The following is a 9,233-nucleotide window of genomic DNA, read 5'->3' as shown; positions in this document are numbered from 1 at the left end:
CCCAGGAGGTCTGGTGGATGAGGGCAAAGGCCCTGGCATCTGCTGGGGCTGGGGCTGGGTTCAAATCCTGGCCTTGTGAGTACCAGCTGTTATGAGAAGGATGTCTCCCTCTCACCACGCCCAGATTCCCCAGAGAGGAATAACATGGAATCAAAGTAGACAGCCGGAGCTGAGCTGTGGCAAGTTCTTACCCTTGTGTAGCAGAACGAGGGGAAAAATTGACAGTGAACATGGACAAAGGTACTTCACAAAGCTTGTGACACAGAAACAGGGAGAAACAGAGAGATCGGGGCTGGTGCTGTGGTGTAGCAGGTAAAGTCGCTGCCTGCAGTGCTGGCATCTCATATGGGTGCCCATTCGAGTCCCGGCTGCACCACTTCTGATCCAGCTCTCTGCTATGGCCTGGGAAAGCAGAAGATGACCCAAGTTCTTGGGGCCCTGCACCCACATGGGAGACCCAGAAGAAGCTCCTGGTTCCTGGCTTCGGATCAGCGCAGCTCCAGCCACGCAGCTCCGGCCATTGCAGCCAATTGGGGGGTGAACCAGCAGACAGAAGACCTCTCTCTCTCTCTCTCTCTCTCTCTCTCTGTGCCTCTCTTTCTCTCTCTGTGTAACTCCGACTTTCAAATAAATAAATACATCTTTAAGAGAGAGAGAGAAAGATCTTCCATCTGCTGGCTCACTCCCCAAATGGCTACAACAGCCAAGACTGGGGCAAGTTGAAGCCAGGACCCAGGAACTCCATCCGGGTCTCACACGGGTGGCAGGGGCCAAGCACTCAGGCTATTTTCTGCTGCTGACCCACGTGCCTTAGCAGGAAGCTGGATAGGAAGCACAGAGCAGCAAGGATTCAAACTAACACCTTGCATCGCAAGAAGCAGTTCAACTTGCTGCGCCACAGTGTGGGTCCCAAAAGAAACCATCTTTTAACTCCATTATTGCACAAAGCAAACATTTTGAAATCCCTGACACATGCATCTCATTCTCATTGTTCTCCCACCCCCGCCAGGAGGAGATGACTTCCTTTGTCCATTTCTGTTTTCTTATTCAATTGTAATCCTTTACTGACACAGTAGGTGCACCTGTTCGTGGGGGTACCGTGTGATGGGTCGATACTGGTATACATAAGATAAGGAACAGAGCAGGGCAGCGAGCAGACCCATCGCTGTGTCCCTCTGGCATCTCCTGGTGGGGACAGCGTTCGGAATCCTCTTCGAGCTGCTCTGGAAAACGCAAGGCCTCGCCATCAGCTGTTGCTCTGACTGCAGTGTGACAGTTCCAGGCCTTCGTGCCTGCCCTTCAGTCTGCCTGGGTTCCTCCCCCATCGGCTCCCACCCCACCCACAAGGCTCACTCCCTAAATAGTCCAAGTGCTTCCCTTTCCCTGCCCTCCTGCCTCCTCCTCCAGCCTCACCTGTCCTCACTGGGCTGTCCCTGACCCTGCAAGGAGTCTTGGGCTCTTCCCACCTTCTTCTTACACTGGCTTAGGGGCCTCTGTTCTCTCGGCGCCACCTGGTTGGGATTTGCGTGCTTCAGCGATCCCGGATCACAGAGGAGAGACAGGAAAGCTCTGTGCTTGTTTGCCTTTCGGTTCCCGATGTGCTGCTTGGAGAAGTCCAAGCACTGGATTCTGCAGACGGCCGAGGCCCTGGTGGTGTTGGCACGAGACAGGAGGGCCCAGGGAGGCTGAAGACCCTCTGGCCTTAGGAAGGGCGGGGCCAGCACTGAGACCCTGGGCTGGGTCAGAAGAAAGCCTGGACACTAAATGGATGGACTGTAGGCCAAGAGCGTGGGCTGGAGGCGTCACTTCCGGTCTCAGCTGGAAACAGCAAAACCAAGAGCTGAGTGTTTGGCCTGACTCCCTGTCCAGCACCCTCTGAGCTGGGCCAGAAGGGCTCTGGGCCTGCGCGCTGCCTTGCCAAGGCCTCTGCTCGGACTCTGCCCTGTGCCAGGAATGAGGAGTCTCGGGGAGCATGGGGTGTGTCCATCCGGACCCACACACCTCCCTCCAGGGTACAGACCAGGTCCCCAGGCCCCAGCTGCATGGTCTCAGTGGCCAGTGCCACTTCCGAGGCCTTTGGAACCCTCTCCCCTGTCACATGCCCCCTAGTATGGACAACAGGGCTGGTGAGTGCACCCCTGGACCCCAGGGCTAGCCACAGGGACTGCTGTTTGGAGTAGAGTTAGGATGTGTGGTCTGGGAGCCCACACATCTGCCGGGAGCCCCTCACAGGGCAAGGGAATGTGGAGAATGGGGAAGGAGCCGCCACGCGCCATCACTGTGAGTCTCACAGTGCTCCTCTGACACTTCGGGTCACTCAGCAGCTCTGACGTCACACTAGGAGATGGGACTTACTTCCTCTGGGGCCTGCACTGCAGTGCAGCAGGTAACGTCGCTGCCCGTGACACCAGCATCCCATATCGGAGCAGGAATTCACATCCTGGTGGCTCCACTTCTGATCCAGCCTCCTGCTAATGCGCCTAGGAAAGCAATGAAAAATGGCCCAAGTGCTCGGGTCCCATCACCTCGGTGGGAGACCCGGATGGAGTTCCTGGTTCAGCACCAGTTGTTGCAACCTTTTGAGGAGTGAACCAGTGAATGGAAGATCCCCCCCACCACACACTCTGTAACTGCCTTTCAGAAACAAATAAATCCAGGCTGGCGCCCCAGCTCACTAGGCTAATCCTCCGCCTGTGGCACCTACACCCCGGGTTCTAGTTCCGGTTGGGGCACCGGATTCTGTCCCGGTTGCTCCTCTTCCAGTCCAGCTCTCTGCTGTGGCCCGGGAAGGCAGTGGAGGATGGCCCAAGTGCTTGGGCCCTGCACCCCATGGGAGACCAGGAGGAAGCACCTGGTTCCTGGCTTCAGATCAGCGTGGTGTGCCGGCCGTAGCGGCCATTTAGGGGGGTGAACCAACGGAAGGAAGACCTTTCTCTCTGTCTCTCTCTCTCTCACTGGCTAACTCTGCCTGTCAAATAATAATAATAATAATAAATAAATCCTATCTCAACCAACAGTATGTTAGTGTGTTTTAAAACGTAAAATACTTGAAAACATGCCCTGACCCTGCCCAGGAGACGCTACTGCCTGAGACCCCCTGCAGTGGAGCCTGGGGGGATGAGCGGAGACCCCCGGAGACTTCAGAGAGAAGGGGCTTGGGAGGACAGAATGAGCGCTGGGGTTTCACAACTTGGATCTGGAGATGACCCCCCCCCCAATCACTTTTTCAGCTGAGGAGGTACAGACCTACAGGAGTCTGGCCAAAGCCCCACAGGTCAGGAATATATGATCCAAGGGTTCTGACCCCAGATGCTGAGCTGGGTTTGGAAACAGCCTAAGGACATGGGCAGAGACGTTGCTGGCTCTCTTGGGTGGTCCTTTCTGCACCTGCCGGGCACCCACCTGACGGCTTTACTCCACCAGCCTGGGTGTGCAGGAGCTACGTGCTTCTCCAGCTGGCTGCTATAGTTCCAACCTCCACTGTTGACTTCTCAGGAAGGAGGTTGGTTTAGCAGCAGTGGGGCGGGACGATGCCGGAAATATTGGGATGCGGTTCCCCAAGAAGCCAGGCTTCGCACTATCTCTCCCAGGAAGCCCCAAGCCTTTGTTAAGATGATGTCCTGTGAAAGGGAGACCCTCACTCTCCATGGGCATCTGTTGGATTGTTTCCATGGAAACAATCTGAGCGAGAGGGCGCTATCAGACCTCACCCCTCCTCCATCTGGACCTCAGAGATGCTGGGCCCGTCTGCCAATCAGCTCATCCCTTCCCTTTCCCCCTCCCCAGGTCAGGGCCCCACTTATAGCTCCCCACGCAACCGCCACACTCCTCACTCAGCCAGCTCTTTCTCACTCTGGAGTCAGCTCAGTCCCTGGCTCCCCTCCTCCCTCCCACTCGCCCTAGGCTGTAGCATCTCTGCTTTCTCTGTGACCCCTTTTTCTCCCAACAGGGCCACTGAGCTTCTTCCCATACAAGCACTCTGTAGGCCGTGGACCAACTGCTGCCTGTCGGTCTCCTGGAGTAATTGAGAGCAGCTTGGGCTGGGGAATTGAACTTGACCCACCTCTCTGTCCTAGGTGCAGCTGATTATAGAAAGGAAGAGGGAGAGAGAGAGATCTTCCAAATGCCTACAACAGCCAGGGCTGAGCCAGGCTGAAGCCAGGATCCAGCAGCTTCTTCTGGGTCTCCCACTGAGTGCAGAGGCTCAAGTACTGGGGCCATCCTCCACTGCTTTCTCAGGTGCATTAACAGGGAGCTGGATCAGAAGTGGAGCAGCTGGGACTCAAAACTCGCTCCCATATGGGATGCCGGCATCACAGGTGGCAGCTTAATCCACTACTGCACAGTGCCACAGTGCCAGCCAAGGTCGCCTCTCTTGAAGGCTATCCTCTAAGCATGACCTAACTGGTTATTTATAAGCCCAAGGAGGTCATGGGGCTGTTGAGAAGCACTGGACCAGGGTCTCTGGGGGTTTCTGCCAGGACCCCAGGCCCTGCCCCTGGGACTGGGTGTCTGCCCAGCTGTCCTGATCCTTCCCCTGCTTGGGTGGGGACAGGGGAGCCACAGCGGCACTTGCTCCAGGGTGACCTACCAAAGTTCAAGTTAGCATTGAGTCTTCCTTTCAGTAATTGGCAGACCTTGCCCCGGGGCAAGGAGGAAGAAGGAACCGGGAGAGCATAGTGAGGAGCAGGGAGCCTAGCCTGGGGCCTGGCAGAGGCCCAGGCCAAGGACGGTTCCAGACGGGAGCCGGGGCACCAGCAGGCAGCACTGGGGTAGAGGGGAGAGGTGGGTTGCAAAACCCTCCTATGTCGCAGCCTCACTGCTGAGTCATACCAGGGAGGCCTGCTGGGGACAAAGTCAGGGCCATGAGCTCCCAACTGCCTGGTTAATGCTGACTCTGTTAACTTGCTGGCATTCCTCATCCGCCTCCATGAGGCACCCCTATTGTTCTGATTTGCCCAGCGTACAGCACTTTCTTTGAATGACAGCACCTCCGTTTACTTGGAGGTCCCCATCCCTACCCTTAGCCCATTCAGGTGAAGGTGGAGTGCCCCACCCCCCAGCATCAAGAATGATCAAGCGGCCCAGGCTCAGCCAATCAGACATTCTCTCCTGTCTGTGATTGGCTCCAGGATGGGAACAAGCTAGAAACCTGATAGGCTAGACTCAGTTCCAAGACCTTTGGCAGAAGTGTTGGGAAAGAGGGCCTGCCTCTTCCCTGAGGGGTTGCTAACTGTGGAGCAGAGGGGGCTCCCATGTGTACAGTGAAGTCCTGAGAATGCGGCCATCCCACAGGAAATCGAGACCGACAGTAGGGGTAAGGCAGAGACCCAGTCTTCAAGTCGTGCGCCCCTGAACTTGTCAGCGGCATGAGCTAGCATTTTCTTTACTTAAGCATGCTTTAAAGCTGGGTCTCTGTCATTAGCAAACAAGAGCTGTCCAGCCAGCACTACCTGGATGATACCTGAACTTACACTACTTTACCTGTGCCCTCATTCTTTGCACCGAATTTGAGACTTATCACCCACCGTGATCTCTCCTGTCTTGGATCACTCCAGCAGGACACGGATTTATAATGGCAAGAGGCTAACAGTAGAGCTAACATTCAGCTGCCGTGTGTGTCATGGGAAAGGCGATAGTCACTCTGAGTGACGTCCTGACTGCAGGTGTCAAGGAGGCAAGGCCCCCCAGCTAGGATTCAAACTCAGACTGTCTGACTCCAAAGTGCGTGCTCTTTGCCCGCAGCCCGGTGCCTCACCCTGCTATATTTAACTCTAGGAACGGCCACCAGCAATGCCTCATCGTGTTCCTCCCACAGCAAGAGCAGAGTTCTGAGGCAGAGACACTTTGGACCCATGCGTGTCCACATTCCACCAAATAGCGTGAAATTCATGGACACATTTTAGGGGCATGAACTTTGGCCCATCATTTTCCTTCTGCCCTCAGCTTCTTCCCCCCTGACCTCCATCTCCATACCCAGCCTTAGCTTGGCCACCAGCATCTCCTAGGCCAGGCTTGGCTCCCATGCCCTTCAATGAGCAGTCCCTGTGGTCCAGGGATGTGCCATCTGATGGGGTGGTCTTGGGCCACAGGCTCTGTCCTGCCTCTTGATCAGTCCCATCCGAACCAGATGAGTGGGAATGGGGGAAGATGATTCCCCAGAGGCAAGTGCAGGTGCCAGTACCAGAAAAGACAGCCACGCATGGGCCCCTTGTCTAAGACCTCACCCCCTCCAAGCCACAGTTGTGTATTCAGCTTCCAAGTATGCCAAGTTCGGGGCTAAGCTCTGGAAGAATAAACACAGAGTGGACTCAGACTTGTCCTTGATCCAGGGGCTGGACAGCCAGTAGGCCATGGGCCAGCCACGAGACAGCCACAGGATCAGGCCACAGGGCATAGACAGCTTGGAGGAGCACCGAGGGAGCCATCCGTTCCACTTGGTGGGGCATGGGAGAAGTCGTACACCACATACTGGGAATGGAAGAAAGGGCCCGGAGTTCTCAGGGTGTGGTGGCTCTCATGGAGAAGAGGTGGAGTGGGGAGGGCAGCGTCTCTTGCAGAGGGGTGCAGTAGGTGCACATGTAGAGGCACAGGGGTGTGAGAAGTCAGGCGAGTCCTGGGAAGCGGGTATGGCTGAGCAAAGGAGATGGAGAGTGGGGGGGGGGGTAGTCTGAGGCATAATGGAGAATGAAGACGGGCACGCAGTGGCTAGTAGTTTGGGTCGCTTTTGCTGCTCTTTTGTCTATGCTCTGCTCGCCAGCCTGGGGGAAGCTGGCACTTCCTCAGCCCAGGGCTTCCCTTCTGGGAGGAAAGTTAACTTAGAGGAAGATGAAGAAATGCCTGAGCCGAGTGTGAAAGTGAGAGACTGGGGTGCCTGAAACTTGAGCAAGTCGGGAGCAGGCCAAGGAAGGAGCAGGTGAGTCTCTGAACTCAATACAAACTTGCATGTCTCACCTCGTACTCAGTCTTAGGGGGACAGGCGTCTCTGAGCCAGGTTCTCAGGCTGGGTGAGGAGACACACAAAGAACTGGACAAAAACAATAGAGTGGGCCAAATCTGTCGCAAGGGATTGTGGGAGCATCACGAGCATCTGTCCCAGTCTCCAGGTTTGCAGAAGGCTTGCTGGAGGAGGTGACATGGAAACTGGGCCTTACCAGAGGCACAGGAGTTTGCTACCAGAATACAGGGGGCTCTAATGATTCCCTTTTATTAAGACCGACCGCATGTAACTGCTGGGCCCCGGCCTGTCCATCCTGCCACTGAGCTCTGTGGGAGCAGAGACTCATCTGTCCAGTTCGCTGATTGGAACTCTTCTACTAAAACAGGGCCGGGCATGAGTGGGTGGTCCATAATGCCCCCAGGACAGGAACGCATGCAGATGCTCAGCCGAGGAGACAGATACAGGATCCAGCACAAGCAGGAGGCGGGAGCAGGGGGAGGGCCCGGCGGGGTCCGGGGCAGGACCCATCTGAGTAGTCTGGATTTTCTCCTTGGAAACAGGAGGGATGGGGTCAAATCTGCATTCATTTCTTTGACAAATATTGACCGCCAAGTGTTGCGTTAGGCCCTCGAGAGACCTTGGAACATGACCATCTCCTTGGCTGTGTGGAGCTTACCTTGTGGTGCAATTCCAGAGGGCAGCCTTGAAAGCCATGGAGAAATCTTTCACTAGCGGGCATGTGCTGGGTGGCCAAGAGAAAGGTGGCTCAGGAGCACGGCAGTGAGACGGGAAGAAGGGGGCAGCTCGGGGGCGGGCAGGTAGGCAGGCGTCACATAGGACCGCACTGGGCTGCGAGGCGCAGCAAACCTGACTCACAGTGGCCTGACATGTAGGAGCCTATTTATAGCTCAGCAGAGGAAGTTGAAGAGGTGAATGGGAGCTGCCTGGGGCTGGTCGGCGACTCCGCGGTGATGTCAAGAACCCGGGCTCCCCGTGGCCCCTCCTCAGCACCCTCTCTGATGCTTGCAGGCTGTTGCTTTGCTGCGGGGACCCTATCCATGTCTTTTGTGTTTATTTTAAGGTGCGTCATTGAGATGCCTTCCTGACACGTACCTTTCTCCAAGCAGAACTTAGGAAAGTCTGATACTCCCAAAAGTGACGTGTGTGTGTGTGTGTGTGTGTGTGTGTGTGTGACTGCGAGTTTTCTAGGGGCGGGAACCAGGGAATAAAGCCAATTCGGGATGAAGTGCGGTGTGGGCGGCACCTAGTGCGTGCCTATGCGCATGGGCGTGCTCATGGGCTTGAGTCCCAGGCTGAGCCCAGCAGACAGAGGTAGTCAAAGCTAGAAACAGCCGTCTGTGTGCCCTCATCGCCCACCAAGAAGCTGAGAAACCTTTGAGGGAAGGCATCAGGCCTCCTACAGTTCATAAAAGGAGGGCTGCGGGCCAAACAACTGGAGCTGACGCTGGATTTGCCAAAGGATCTCTCCGGGGCAGGGGGAGGATACGGGCTTGTGGAGGAAAGTGTGGAAGCCGGGAAGCTAGGAAAAGACCAGCAAAGTGGTCCTGAGAGAGATGGAGAGGCATGGGCCAGGGCAGGGGCGGGGAAGGAGACGGGGTGGCCTTGAGCAGGACAGACGGAGAACACAGAAGTGGCGACAGTTCAGAAAAAACTTATCTTGTCATTACATTTCCCACGAACTTTTTGAAGCACCGTCCTATTTCGCTATAGCAACAGAAGATAGTTCCAAGAGCCAATGATCGTAAAAAGATGGCCAATATTTGGGAGTTGGGGGAAGGCAGACTCAGCGACCCTGCCTTGGGCCCTGGCCACGGGATGCTTGAATATATCCCTGGGAGAGCCTGCCTGTCGGGAGGTGGTGTTGTTTGCTCCTCAAAGTCCAGGGCTGTGGCCATTCCCCAGCAAGGAACAGAAGTTGATTAGCTCCAAAAAAGATTTCTCTGCAATAGGTTATGGATGCATTAGTTTTCTTGAACCTAGCTGGTTAAACTGGTTTCCATGAATCAGATAATCTGCCCCTCTGGGCCAGCCACTGTTCTAAGTACGGAGGAACAAAACAGTCAAAGCCCCGCCTCTCCGAATTCAGATTCCTTGTAGGAGGAGACACTCCAGATCCAAAACAAACAAGTCGTCTATATATAGCATACTGGTTGTTTCCTTTTGTTTTTCTATGTCAACCAGGGCTCTGTGAACATTCTAGACTATATGTTCTGTGCACACAGCCTTCCCACCATAATTCACATGTAAGTCATGTGCTTTTTTCTCCACTAAC

At 55.4% G+C, this 9,233-nt stretch overlaps 1 long non-coding RNA gene across 1 annotated transcript; it reads right to left on the bottom strand.

Annotated features, from left to right (window-relative positions):
- Positions 1 to 905: 905 nt before the first annotated feature.
- LOC127490556 (uncharacterized) lies at positions 906 to 7,816 on the bottom strand. Its single transcript, XR_007918565.2, has 3 exons — positions 7,617 to 7,816; positions 2,356 to 2,480; positions 906 to 1,818 (listed from the first exon to the last, which is right to left on the bottom strand). It is a non-coding gene; the product is annotated as an uncharacterized lncRNA (long non-coding RNA).
- Between the last annotated feature and the right edge of the window lie 1,417 nt (positions 7,817 to 9,233).

This window comes from Oryctolagus cuniculus, chromosome 6 (genome assembly GCF_964237555.1).
Source record: "Oryctolagus cuniculus chromosome 6, mOryCun1.1, whole genome shotgun sequence".
In the NCBI taxonomy this organism is placed as follows: Eukaryota; Metazoa; Chordata; class Mammalia; order Lagomorpha; family Leporidae; genus Oryctolagus; species Oryctolagus cuniculus.
Note: the sequence above shows the minus strand (reverse complement) of the source record. Positions and strands in the feature narration are given on the sequence as shown.